This window comes from Melopsittacus undulatus, chromosome Z (assembly GCF_012275295.1).
Source record: "Melopsittacus undulatus isolate bMelUnd1 chromosome Z, bMelUnd1.mat.Z, whole genome shotgun sequence".
Lineage (NCBI taxonomy): Eukaryota > Metazoa > Chordata > Aves > Psittaciformes > Psittaculidae > Melopsittacus > Melopsittacus undulatus.
This window is the reverse complement of record NC_047557.1, coordinates 61,128,009-61,143,310: the sequence shown is the minus strand read 5'-3', so window position 1 is coordinate 61,143,310 and position 15,302 is coordinate 61,128,009.

Genomic DNA, 15,302 nt, shown 5'->3' with positions numbered 1-15,302 from the left:
CCTGTGGTAGGTTTAGGGTTTAGAAATGGGAAAAAAACCAGGCAGATAGTATATGATGTGTTTGCAAAGATGGACCCAGATGTTTTTAGGGGTGGCACCACAGAAGATCTTCATGGTATTCTCTGGGGTGGGCCAACTGAGCAGGCCCTCAGTGGTGTTTTTGCCAAAGCTGACTTTAAGTGATCATTGGACATTGATATGGACACTGACTGGACATTGAGCAGCTCTTTTTAACACTTGTTCCCTAAAAGAGTTTTCTGTCTGCTGTTTCTTTGTGCAGTTGCTGGTTACAGCTAGGCCAAACTCAGGCTATAAATCATAGCAGCATCATTTGCTTTCTTTGCTGAAGAGACTGGAGACAGTCTGACACCTCATAGTAATGGGGCTCAAGGAAGTGCTTGAGGTATGTTTGCAAAATGTGTCTCTTCTGCTGTGCTGGAAATTTCACCTAACATTCCCTTCACACTCTGGGAAAATGCAGTTCCAAGCCTAAGTTACTGGAACTAACTTCACTTCTTGTCTTTTGAACTCTTGGGTTGTTCTTGGTGAAGATCCACAAAGACAAGCTTAACAGCCATGGACAAACTGAAATAATGAGTGAGATGTTCCTAGTAACACATTCCTCCAGAATCAGAGGTGGTCTCTTTTTTGAGTGAGATGAATGTAAATAGGATTTATGCTGATTTTATGCCTCTACAGTCCACATGCTTGCCAATCTAGCTTGCCAGCATGTAGCTTAATAACAGTGGATAGATGTATGTTTTAAAAATTCAGCAAAGACTGAGCAGAAATTGCATGTGCGTTTCTCTAAATACAACCATGCAAAAGGCATTGACTCGTTAAAAGGCTTGAAAGGCTCTATTATCTGGATTTCCAAGAGTTAGACAAACAAGCAAGAAAAAAAAATTAAGCACTCTGAGATCATTGAAATGGATTTCCAAATGGAAGAAAAGCCAACTGGAAAGCATGGGATCATAGAATGTTTTGGATTGGAAAGGATCTGAAGATCACTAGCAGTGCCAGTATGAGTAACACTGTACCTCTGACACAAGAATTTTAGAAGTATTTTGTTGTTTCACTCCTGTTCCCAGTGGAGGGAGGTTTTTCACCTGCAAGCAGGCATGTCCTCAGGCAGCACCTTTGCCAAATGGTGCAGGTGTGGTCCTGGCCCTCACCCAGATGAGACATGGGCAGGCAGTACTTGCACTGTGGGAACAGAACAAAACTACAGCCTCTTCTTCCCTCCCAAGTCTTTCTGATCTTTCATGCTCGCAACCAATTTATTGTTTTCTGGGGGAAGGACTTTGCTTAGTAGATACATTAAAATCAGTTGTGTGCAAGCCACTAAAACCAGCAGATATCACTGATTTCCTAGGTTTCAAGCCCATAATTTATGATATATCACAGATTTCCATCCAGCAGACCACTGTGAAAATGAATTAAATTATTAGCTATTTCTAAAGCAGCAAGCAGAGTTGGGTTAATAAGTACAATTACGTGTTGGCAAAACTCAAATTCCACATTTTAGTAGACTGGCACTCTGCTTTTCACAGGGAAGTTAGCATTCATGCTGTGGCATTTCTGTAAGCCACCTTTCAGTGAATGTGAGGAGTTACTGGGTATGCTCACTTAATGAGAGCTATGCATTTGTGCTTACAAGGAGAAATTCTATTGGAGTGTGACAGCATATGTGCTCATGGCAGTAAGTGTTGGTCATTGCTGAGGCACCCTGGAACTGCTTCTCAGCTTGCTCCTTGGGTCGTAGGTCAGGGGTATATCCACGGAGGTCAGCAGTATCACATCAGTGAAAGGTAGCCTGAGAGGATAGGCAGAGGTTAAAGGAATTGTCAGATCCACATGAGTCATCCTGTGCTTAGTCCACTGACTCATTCCTGCTTTAAACACAGATGCTGAGACAACAGTTCCCACTTTTGCAGAAATTCTTGGCACTGAACAAATCACAAAGCTTGACGACACCTCTGGACATACTGAGGGCTTTTTCCTTTGCACTTTTGGAAATAGTTACCATTCTGTGATAAATATTGAAGGGAAAAGTTAGATACTCAGCATAAGGGCTGAAGGAATAATCAGCCACATTTGAATAATGCAGCATGCAGTTAAGTTTGGTTTCTGATTCAGATCACTAGCCAATGACCTGAATCAGAAGCCACTAGCTCAGTTAATAAATGAGTATCTGCTTAACTGCATTAAATAGCTACTGCTGTTGTTTTAAATAATATGATTCATTTTCATTTTCCATAAATCTGTTAATGGTTTCTGGCAAGAACAGGGTTAGATAGTCCATTCCCAGTATAGATCCCCTCAATACCTGATTTTGGATGCACCCTGGGGTGAAAGGTATCATATAGTTTGATTGAACTGGTTTCAGCTAAGGCATAAACCAGAGAGTGGAAAATGTAAGTGGGAAATTGTATGTGGATTAAAGGAAAAGGAATTAAGAAGACTTATGAGGAGTGGCTGTGGTTATTTGGCTTGTGAGAAGGCTCTCACTCAGCTTGGAGAAAGGAAGGCTTAGGAGTGACCCCATCACAGTCAACAACTTCCTCACAAGGGCAACAGAGGGAAAGGTGCTGGTCTCTGGTGACCACTGATAGGACATGGGGAAATGGAGCAAAGCTCAGGGGATGTTCAGATGGGACACTAGGAAAAGGTTCTTCGCTGAGGGCTGGTTGGTCATGGACAGGTTCCCCAGGGAAGTGACAGCAAGACTGTTACAATTCAAGGAGTGCCTGGATGATGCTCTTAGTGGCATGGTTTAGTTTCTGGTAGTCCTGTGAGAAGCAGAGGGTTGGACTCGATGACCCTTAAGAGTCACTTTCAACTTGAGGTACTCTAGGGTTCTAATAAAAATAACTTATTACCGTAATCAGTGATTGGAATTAAGATTTTGCTGTAAAAATTGGCGATATGACCTGATTTTTTTTCATACCACTATAAAAGGAAAATGGTATTCTGAGACTAAAATATGTGTGTGCATACATCGCTGAGTTGAACAAAATTTAGTGAATTTCACAGTTTAGGGTGTAGTACTAAAATTGAAGGCCCAACATAATGTTGACATATGACCAGCTTTCCCCCAGCTTTAAATATTTCACAGTAGATTGAGGATACTTGATCATTGAAAAAATGTCTTTTGACTTTCACATGGAAGTGGAAAACACTTCTTCTATTTGCATAATGAAAGAAGCTGATTGCACGAACAGCTGCAATGCTATGGCTCCAGCTCCTCATAAACAGAAGCTGTACAAGCTGTTCTTGCTGTATGTCAAAGCTGTGTCCCTCCTGAAAGCCACTGCATTCTAATTATCCAATTACTCCCTTACAGGATACAAGTCAGAAAATGGATTAAAAATAGTGGGGTTTATGAACTCTGCAATCAAACCAGTCATTATTGATTTTAAAGGATTCACAAATGAAATATTTAGTGAATGAGTTGGGTGTATTTTTTTTTTAAGTAGGGCTATATAGTAAAGCAATTATGTAGTTAATAATATAGTTGTGAATATTTCTTTCTTTTTTGATTCGGTAGCAATAGAAAACATCTTGACTTTTCTGGAACCACTGATGTTTGAGTAAGCATATACTAGGCTTGCTGAAATTAAACATTTTTCATTAATTCACTCAAAAACTCAGAGGAGGTTCAACCAGGCAGTTACGTTTACACACAGGTAAACTTACCAACACAAACCATCATATTGTGTGAAGTGTTGCTGCCCTTGAGAATGGTGGTAGAGCTCCCACTGACTTCTATAGCAGCAACTTTTCCTCACTGAATTCAGCCGGATTATTGTGTGAACAACAGTTTGGTGCAAACAAAACAGTGGCTATGCGTGACAGTAATGGTTGTGGCACTGCAGTGCACCTGCACCTGAAGTCTGTTTGCTGGCTGCGCATTTGTCCTACCTGTGGTGTCTGTAGGAACCAAGTATTCACAAGGTCGGCTTCAGTACTGTGAAAATACTTGATCTGCAAGAAACTTAGCCTAAATGCACCTATGTGGTAAGCAAGACTGTGCAGAAGGGACACCAGACTGAAAGCTGAAAGTATGACAGTCTGTATGTTGGGATTTGTTTAACAAATTGAGCAACCATGGAGGATCCAGGCTGCTCCTTTTGCTGCATTTGTCTGTGAGTCTGCGCTGTCTGAGGAGATATTCAACTTTCTAAATGCACTCATCTCCTTAGATTGAAAATGTCTCACAATTTTTACACTAATTAAAATTCTTATCAAAAAGGAAAGAAGATCATAACATGGAAATACTACAGGCAGTTCTATATGCTTTTTCCAGGTGTGAGCTGATAGAAATGGTAATAATTTCTTTTCTCAGAAAATGCATACCCACAAAAACACTGGCTGGGGTGTAGGTCCCACTCTGTGACCACACACATATTTGAGAAATCATTGAACAGGGCGTTCTGTTACCGGTAGAGTTAACAATGAGGTTAGCAGCAAATCCTGCCTAGTGTGTTGTTTGCAGCTTGGCCTTGTTGCTCATCTCATAATGCCATGTCAGGCATTTTACACTTATTCTTACATTCATGCTCAGGCTACAGCTGAAGTCCATGAAGTCTGATTTGGCTGGTAATTTTGACTATTTCCTACTCATTACCTTGTGCAGGAGGGAGAGTTTTTGGACAATCAAGCCTGTAAACTCTTCAATGTATATTAAGCAGCTGAAGAGTTCTTGCTACCTATGAGACCTGTGTGCATTTAATAATGTGGAGAATGCACATTATTTTATCAGAGTTTTGCTTTCCAGTATGAGCCTTCCAATAAAAAAGTGAACAATAAAATAATTGAGATAGAGAAGACTCTGGGTTCTTTAGTCACTCATAAATGCTTGTTATTCTATTGCACTACTTTTCAAGATTTAAAAAAAATACATTTGGACCAGTGGTTGCTGCAGCATTTTGAAGAAGAGGGCAGTGGAGTACCAAACACCTGTAGAATAACATCACACAGGCTGGTTAGCACAGAAGCAAGCTTATACTAGTTCTGTGAAACAAGTAAGCTTAGCTCTCAAATGGGCTGGGTTTTTCAGTGAGCAGCAATGGACAGCCTTGCTGGCAGCACTGTCCAGGTACGCTCCTTAGCCCATAAACACAGCCCCTATGCTCTTCCCTCAGTTTTTTGTATGTTAAACTCCCAGATTTAGGTTTGGTTTCTGTCACTGTATCAGTCCCAAAGAGCTTCAGATAAAATGTATTGGAATGAAAAACCATGTTCATTTCACAGGAGAATGCTGGAAGCATTAGAGATATTTGGTTCTTCAAATGAGTACCTCGTAGAGTTTCCTGTACCCAAAGATAAAAGAGTGTGACAAGGATCACTTCTCTTATTACAAAGATACTTAGAACTGTGCTGAGTTTCTGACATAGTACAGGCAAAGGTAATTTCAATAATCTTTTCTTACATTTCTCTTACAAGGTTAAAAATATGCTCTAGCATAATTTTACTGCCTTCTAAGATCTTCAGAGGGTATCTTTCTATGCCTTTGTGAATGATGGGACATAGAAATCTCCAGAAAATAAAACCACTGTCCTAAGGTGGAGAAAAACATTTTAAACCACAGTGACCATGTTTTTCCCATGAAACGTAAAATTTCATGACAAACATCACTTTCAAAGGGCACTGGCTGCTTTCACAGAATAATGCAAGGAGATGGTAATGGGATCAAAGGAGGAGTCACCAAGGAAGGAAAATGATGGTGTTTGTCCAAATGCTGTTCTGGAGCCTTGTCTTAGAGCCAGAGACCTATGAGGATTCTGCAAGTGGAGACTGCCAGCCACTAGGTACTCCAAAAATGCACCTAGCCTAGGTGCTGCATCTTATTTTGAAGCACACCCAAGCCTTCTCCTGTAATGAAAGGATTAGGGCTTGCAGTCTTCCTCGTGTGTTATCCTCCATCAAAAACTTCATGCTTTTCTCATGCCACAGTGGGATCTACCATCTGGTCTCACATGACATTGATTACTGTTTAATGATTGATTGCATTAAAATATTTTTGCAAATTATTCTTTGTATAGTGGGCAGTTATTGAGGAACTTGTGAAATCAGACAGTTTAAAAGATCACCTTAAATTCATTTTGTAGAAATAAAACTATGGTCAGAAAGCAGCTATTCACTCTTAAGTCTGTTACAAATCTTGATCACAAGAGGGAGATATAACATAGCCTAATTAGAACATTTCTCAGGGGTGTATACAGTCAGTTTGAGGCTTCCACACAAAACATGATCTAATTAATTTTGTATTGATATTCATAGTTAATGTTTCTTAACAACTCACCATACATATAATATTATGCACTCAGGACTATCAAAGAGCTTGTTTGGGTCTCACTGCAAAAGGAACACTTGCTCCTGTGTACTTTACTTTAAATTAGGCATGGAAAGCCTTAGTAGGAGTTTGTGCACATTGAAAATGGCCATGAACAGTGTGAGGAATGGAGGATCCCTGGGGAGCAAGATGGGGATGCACATAAAGAGCCAGACTGGGAAAAGAGCACTCTGGCACCTGCAGGGACCTTACCTTCTGCCAGATACCCTTGTCTCTCAGCAGTCCTGCTCCTGTGTCCAGTCATTAAACAAAAGCATCAGCCTGAAAACAGCCGTTTTGCAAAAGACTACTATGATGGAAAGAGGAGTCATTTTACAAGTAAGCATTAAAGCCAGTTTTGGTATTTGTAATCCCAACGTAATTTCCACAGTTTCACTGCCTGTTTTCAGATAGGGCAGCTGGAACTTGATGGTTCAGCTTATGATCAGGAACCCATGCCACAAACCAGGAAAAAACTCAATTTGCCTTTGGAGGGAGACTAAAGAGTCAGCAGTTTCCCCCTCTCTGGTAGCCCAAAGAGCTCTAGCTCGAAACAAAGCACTAGGGGCTTTATGAAGACGTTTGGCGTGGCCAGTGCCAGACGGCGTAAGCCGAACCAGCATGTGGATTGCAGTAACAGCATGAGCAGCAGGTATGCCATGGGGAATTGCATTTCTCTTCTGTAAGTCAAGAGGATATTAATAAGAAAACACAGGATTTTCAGAGTCCATGTTGTGCCTTCATCTTAAATGTTGTAAACTCATAATTTGAGGGATTGGTCCCTTTGCAAAAGCAGACTATGTTCAAAAATGCAAACAATAAGGAATGAATATAGGAAGAATCTAGGAAATCATGAGAAAGATAGAAAAATAAGATAAATAAAATAAAATAAAGTAAAAATCCTATGTACAGGAACAAGGAAAGAGCAGGTGCAACCAAAGCTGTCTGGTTCAAAAAAGGATGAAACCATTTTTCCCACAACATGTTGTTAATTTGTGGAAGTGATTGCTACAAGACATTGTGGGTAACAAAACTTGTATAAGGATTTCAAGAGCCTGAAATGAGTCCATGAAAATAAAAAGCCCCACTTAGGACTATAAAACAGAAAGATACCACCTCTGGAGAAGAAGTCCAAGGTGTAGGTGCCTGGAAACCAGGAGACTAATATCTAAGAGGTAGCATTGATTGTCTTTATTTTACATTTTCATTTGACGTCTACCATTGGCTGCTAAGTGTAAAAGGCCTTGTGGTCCAAGCACATTCTCCTGTGAAAGATTACAAAAGACAGAGGACAACTGAAAATCAGACCATCAGCATGTGTTTTGGGCACTGGTATTCAGAAAGTGGTGACTTTATAAACCACCATGAGACTGGAGCAGCAGAACTGTGTGGAATACTTACACCATGTGAGGGAAGGAAAGGATTTGGATCCTGAGGCAGAGCAACTGGACATGGACTTCCAGGACAATTCCATAATTTAGAAGCACTTACATCTTACCTAAATGAATTGTATCCAAAACAGATAACCTGTTTTCCTTCTGTTGCTTTTACCTGCCTTACAAGAACATAGATAGGATGTCCTTGAAGAATATGGCTTTGTTCTACAGGCTGTTTTGGTACCTGATCCAAAGATTCACCAGTATTAAATACATAAAAGAGTCTCCTGAGGCTTCCAAAAATATGCTATGCATGGGGAATCCTCAGTTCTTAATCAATTCATTAATGCTGCCAGGCTTCCAATATTTAGTCAATGCCTCTTCTCATACATCAGCAAAGACTAAGCTCACAGAAATGTGGTTTATAGGAAAATGCATAGGAGGATTCCAGGCACTGTTGCCTTACAGTGGCTGCCTCCTAGTTATAGAAGCTTGAAATGTGAGGAGCCTTTAAAAGAAGCATATTTTTCTGTGTATGAGTGTATTTGTATTCCAGTGAAGAGGTTTCTACTTCACTGTTGAGTAAGAAAATAATTTTCTTATACTGTAAGACCTCATAGCAGCCTTCCAGTATCTGAAGGGGAGCTATAGGGGTTCTGGGGATGGACTATTCATTAGGGATTGTAGTGATAGGACAAGGGATAATGGGTTCAAACTTAAACAGGGGAAGTTTAGATTGGATATAAGGAAGAAGTTCTTTACTATGAGAGTGGTGAGGCACTGGAATGGGTTGCCCAGGGAGGTAGTGAATGCTCCATCCCTGGCAGTGTTCAAGACCAGGTTTGATGAAGCCTTGGGTGATATGGTTTAGTGTGAAGTGTCCCTGCCCATGGCAGGGGGGTTGGAACTGGATGATCCTGAGGTCCTTTCCAACCCTAACTATTCTATGATTCTATGATAAGCTTTAGAAGAATTACTTTTCTCAAACTGCCTCATGCTTTGCTCATAGGAATGATCTGATGGAAGAACACAGAGCTGGAGGAGGAATTTTTTCCTTCCAATAGAATATTCCCATTGCCGAACAGGTGTTCTCTTCCCTTGGATTTACAAAACCAGAAGAATGACTGTCCCTCCCAGCTGAGGATGGACAAGTACTCTGCGCACTCTGCAGGGGCTGCTGTCATCACCAGCACTGAATTGAACAGGGACTTTGCTGGTGCCTTCACAAGCAGTTATTACTGCTTGATGCAAAAAGCTGGAATCCAAATGATGATGGCATATTTTTGGTGTGATGATTAAACAAGTGATAAGTGTCTGCAGGCAAGTGCTGGGCTGCAGAACTTGTTAAACTCCTGCTTCCCACTTTGAAGCTCAAACATTTCAGATGTATAGTCTTTCTATAAATAGTAACATTTTTAGTAAATAGTGACATTTTTAAATGCCTAGTATACCTAAGATATCAGAAAGTAAGAAAGCAGTTTATTTTCCCACAATAAATCAGTAAGTTTTAGTATGTTGTCTTGTTTTGGTTTGGTCTTGTTTTGTTTTGTTTAACAAATTTTGTCTCAGATCTAATCTATATCTGTATTGTTTGGGGGTTTTTTTTTGTTTGTTTCGTTACTGTTTTCCTGTCCCTTTTGCCCCTGGGTGTGTTCCACAAGTGCATATTAGAATATTTTTATCATCATCTTCACAACTGATCAACAGAGACTTTAAGTACTAGTTCAAGCCAGTCTCATTTAAAAAAGCTGAACAGTTCACCTATTAAAATGCAGTTCTCTTCAAATGATTTGGGCAGATCAGGGTTTTCTTTCAGGCTACTTTTCAGAGACTCTTGTCAACATTTTCTTCAGTTTTATTGAAACACATTTGTTCACTAACTGAGTTGAACTGTTAACATCATTCACACCAGTTTCTTAAATCCTTGCTTTCATTCAGTTTTAATTGTAAGCTGAAAAAAAACCCATTTATTTCTTCAAAGCTGTGTTTCCAGTTCTAAGTGCTGTCTTTTAAAAATCATAGACTCATAGAATCATAGAATGGTTTGGGTTGGAAGGGACCTTAAGGCTCATCCAGTTCCAACCGCCTGCCCTATGCAGGGGCACCTTCCACTAGACCAGGTCGCCCAAAGCCCTATCCATTCCTGTCCTCAGGAATACCAGAGGGGCTGAGAAGGGGAAACACAACTAACCTCAAGGCTGAGAAACAGGAGTGAACACTAGACTAGAAGAAGGTGTTAGAAAGGTTGTTTGCCATGATTTGGGTATCCACTACAAGAGATTTCACAAAGTTCTGAAAGTGTATTGTCTTGAACACCAGCATGCAGGTTTTGTTCAGATTGTTGAATTTGAAGCATCAGAATGACGCTTGAAATTTTCTGATTCAAAAGATAGCATTTTAGTTCTCATTTCTTCTGTGTACTCCTAGTATGGCCTCTCTATTGAGATTTTAACTTTTCCAAATGTATATAATTATTTAAGTTATATTTCCAAGTAATTAATTCCTTTATACCACTTTAAATACTTTCTCCTGAGAGAATACATCAATTCCTTTGCATATAACCCATTTCTAGACAGAACCATGTCTTTCATTATTCAAAATCACTTGATTTAGAAATTAATAAATCAAGATGTATCCCCCCCCCACTTTTAAAGCAATGTGGGAGACTTGAAGAACTTACTTATCCCCTTCTAGTACTGAATTGACTGAAACGTGTCTTGTGTTGCAAGTTTCCTTGTATGTAACCACCAACTTGTCATATTTTATCTACAAAGAGAAAACATTACTAATATTTCTTTCTGATTCAATATTTCCATCCTTTATTAAGGTTTGTATTGGCCATTATAAAAATGTATTAGTGAGTTTCATCAGGGGTTTTATGCTGTCTGAGGTCTAGTTGGGAAAAAAAGAAAAAAACAACAAAATCCCTAACTATTGTCATTTCAGAACTGATCCTGACCTCAATTCCAGTGAAAAGAGACAATGTACTAAAATATCACTGAGTATGTCCTCACTTCTGATAAATCAATGGAACTTTACCGGGGTATCTGGAGGAAAAGAAAAGTGTTAGAAAGAGGTTAACTACAAAACTGGCTGCTTCAGACAAGTCGTGGGAAGCGGTGCTTGGAGTTCTGAGCAAGAATATCCTGTATTTGAGACCTAAGATATATGTAGCAGATACTCAGCAGAAACCTGAGTTTCTGAAGAACAGACATGATATTTGGTTTGGTTAGGAGTCGTACACTGAGGTCTGTTCTGGGCTTTTCTCTTGTCCATTAAATAACATTACCCGATACAACATTTTGAAGCATTTCTCTTCATAGGATTCATGTTGTGCACCAGATGCTAGTCAAACCTTGGAAGGAACTACAGGAAGTGAGAGCAATCTCCTGTCCATCCCAGTTAGGTGTGTTGGTTTATAAGGATTGCTCTACCTGCAGAATGGAAGGTGTTTCTTCTACAAGGGTACTAGAAATTTTTCTTCCATGATTAAGTTATGAAGATCCCTACTGCAACTGGTTGTGTTACATACAAAACCGTGTGTCAAGGAGCATAGTTATTCAGCAAACAAGGCTGACACAATGGATTTATGTCTCCTGTATTTTCCTTTTTCTCCACAATATACTATTAAACTGATGTTCTTGGGTGAGACCCCTGTAACTAGTGGAAATACCTCTTAGGCAAGGTGCTTTGACATGTATCCTGTGAATACTTTGCTTTGGGCATGTTAAGTCATTCTCTTTCATGGAAGTAGCTGTGTGGCCAAAGGTGTGCTTGTTAGCTGTTACAAGACTGGAGACAGAAAGCTTCGTCCTCCTCAGGGCTGTTAAGAATTCAGCAGTCACTGCACTTCCAAGCTGCATTTGTTGTTCCAAGGAGAGGAAAAAATGTGGGTGTGTATGTGTGAGTATTTAAAAAGCTTCCACAAACACCAGCACTTACTTTGTTTGTTTCTTTTAACAGTTGGTTAATTAGTGTCTCCACCAAGGGCTGAGAATTTTGCAAGTGCTCAGAGGATTCAGTCAAGCAAAAGGAAAGCATTAATGGTTTATGAAAACCAGTATATTTAACAGCACTCATTAAACTGTATTCAAAAAATATTTCTTTTTTACTTAAGTATGGAGCAATTTATTTGCAGTGAAAGGCTTGAGTGTGATTTAGGGAAGAGGGGTGATCTTCTGGTGAAAACCTTCTAAGATGATTCAGTAGATGTTTTTACCTGATTTTCTGACATTCTGGGAACCACCAGGATTCAGAAATGCAGTTAAACCTGTATGCGTGGGTGTCTGTGGCTAGGCTAAAGATCATTGCATATACACACACTCTGTAGGTCCCTACGATAACTGGTCTTATATGCTCAGTCTAACCAGTAAATTACATTAGACTGGTAATTCCCCCTCTCCCACCTTTCCCCCTCTGAAATAAGCAACCTGCCCTGTTCATGTTTTCCTCATTTGTCCCCATCTTGCTGCCTTAGCACCCTTATTTGCTGACTCTAATGCCCATGCTCAGGGACACCAGTAAATCAGCACTTCCTCCCTTCCAGCATCTTCTCTCTTTTGTCAGCCTTCGGCTTCCTGATAGGCTCCTTCCACATCTTCTCTCTGGTGGTTTCTTTTGTTACTGCCTTACTACCCCACGGACAGGTCGGGGTTGGCAAACACTTTTTCACCACCTGTTTGCCACACCTGGTATTTTCTTTCCTTGCCCTCCGATCAGTTTACCTTTAGGCTGTCTGTTGGTCTCAAGACCATCTGTGAAGCTTCACTCTCTGCCATCTCCTTGGCACACACAAGTGGTGATCCTGGCGAAAAAGTTGGACCTACAAAAAGCTGGATCTGCAAAATCTGAAGCCAAGGACCACTGAAGCTGAAAGTGGCAGAAAAATACTACTCACTGACCACAGCAGCAGCATTCCCTGCATCAGCTGCTGGTCTGCACTCTAAGGCAGGATTTGAAGGCTCACCTGGGGATCCTTCCAAGCTCCACAAGAGTTTCAGAGAGAAAAACTAACACTTTTCCCTCATCATGGCTTTAAATGATCTCCAATAAACTATTCAGCACCATGACTTGCAGCAGCATGAGGTTAAGGCATTCCCAGGACCATGGCTTGTTCATACACAACACAATGAAACACCCTCCCAGCCATCTCAAACCACCGCTTGCACTGCAGCACCCAGACATGCAGTGCAAGAGCAGCATGAAACAGCTAGCACGGACGTGAGCATGAGAGGTTCGACAGGCCACAGCCCATCTCTCTGTACTGCTGCCCTACAGGTACAACCCTGGGAGAGCTGCCAGTTCCCATCAGGAGCATCTCCAGTCTGGTGGGACTGGTCCCCACACCCTGATCAGAAGGTGCCATCCCACCTCCTGGGCATTGTTTAACAGCAGTGTGTCAATCTGCTAGGCTGGAGAAGTGACAGGCAAGGAGCTTATTTCCCTCTTGCTCTCAAAGCATGGGGCTGGGTTTCTGCACAGCAGGGTGTTTCATACCCAGCTGCAACACTGATTTTTGAGTCCCTGAACATACTCCCTCTGTGCCAGAAGGAGCTGGAGTGCTAAAATCACTTGTCACTAGTAGTGTGAAAGCTGTTAACAGGCACTTGTGTCGTCAGCTGCTGTGCAGGAAATGCTCTCTGCTGTATCTGTTACTGGCCTGTCTGGTAGCTGCACTCTGCAAGGTGAGTGGGGTGACTAGCCTGAAGGCTGGCACACTGTTACACACAAGTCAAACCCTTTGGAATCTTCTTAGTGCAGCAGACTGGAAAAACAAAACCAGAAGTGATCCCTGGGAAATCAAATCAGGCTTTTTGTTTGCTTGTTTGTCACATTGTTAGGCTGCAAATTAACCAACATCATTTATTTTATAGAGATGAACAGGAACAGTCAGTGTTCTTCCTTTCCATGCCAAACAAGGAGCTGGAAGGTGCAATGTCAGAATTCCAGAGTCATTACTGGACCGGTTGTTTAACTGGGTATATGATGTATTTATTTTGAACTATTTATGTGCTCATAAGGTGTGGATGTGGTGCTTTGGGGTATGCACAAGGCTAAGGAGCAGGGTGGCCTGGGTCTCTGTCTGGAAATACTGGTGCTTGAAGGGAAGAGAATAATTGTGGGGATTTTGGAGGAGGAGGCTTTAGTTCTCAGTTCTAGGGAATCTGGGCTCCTCTGGGAGGGCACAAGGCACGATCAAGAGCAAAAGTTTAACCCGCCTGTTTGCTCATTTTAATACTAAAGTCACCAGTTGTTAGTTCTGTAATTAGGGATGAAGTGCCTTTCTGTAGAAGCTGAGCTCAGGCACAACAAAGTTCATGAGCTACTGCTTTGTTCACAGCGTAGGAGGGACGCACAAAGAATGGAGAGGTGACTGGTGGTGCTATTTAGGGCTTATGCATCTGTCTTCTTCTGGCTGTAGAAGCTGTCCTCTTTGTTGTTTGACGTTTTCCCAGCTAGGGGTGGATAACCTTCAGCTGAGTGTGAAATTTCCCTGGTCCACTTCTATGCATAGGGTTAATACTGATGCAAATCTTTCCTGTACTAGGGCTTTTTGAGAGGACAATGGCTAATACTACTACATCATGGTGGTACATGATGGTGGCACAAATGAGGTTTCCCATAGACCCTTTAAAACTGAGTGGAATAGTAAAAAGAGAGTATTCAAGAGAAAGAAAGGAAAACGTATACTTGAGAGTAAAGATGGACTAGAAGAGAGTAGAAAATACAGTGCCAGTGGTAGCCCTTCCTTCTGCCTCACTCCCCTCCCCTCCATCCTTTCTTAGTGCAAGCCTGTCACTCAGTGGTCTTGTGCTGCCATTGCTTTAGAAAGCAGGTGTCTTAGAATCATAGAATCATGGAATAGTTAAGGTTGGAAAGGACCTCAAGATCATCTAGTTCCAACCCCCCTGCCATGGGCAGGACACCTCACACTAAAGCATGCCACGCAAGGCTCTGTCCAACCTGGCCTTGAACACTGCCAGGGATGGAGCATTCCCAGCCTCCCTAGGCAATTGGTCTTGTGCTGGGCCAGTACTTGTTAGCCATCTGCTTGCACATGAGATTTATGAAAGCTGCACAAAGCTGCATACGTCCACTCTACACACTAATAGTTCAAGGGATGTTTTCATATGGAGTTGTCACATTTAGCAGCACTTCTGAACTGTGGGTGCTTTCAGCTCTGCAGCCTGCTGATCTGCTTTGTGAGCCTTGTCCTTTGATGTTCACTTCACAGCTGCAGAGCAGTCAGACCTTTTCATTTTGATGTTCCCAAGCTGTACTAATGCTAGTAGCTTAGCAGGCGCTTGCTAAGAGCATGTGGGGGTCTTGCCTTGCTGTAGAAAATTTGTTTTCAGTCCTCTAAAAGCCAGGATACAGGCAACCCCCCCTCCCCCAACCAAACAGTACAGCGTTTTCTGGGGCAAAGGGGAAGAGATGGTAGAGCAATGCCTTTATTCCTATTACCTCGCTGTGCTATCCGTCTCCCTGGCAGCCGCAAACTGCTGGTCACGGGCTTTCCAACCGGGTACACGTGTCAGTGCTAGCTTTTGTTTCCCCTTTTTCCCCTATTCATTCGCTCAGGGCAGGCT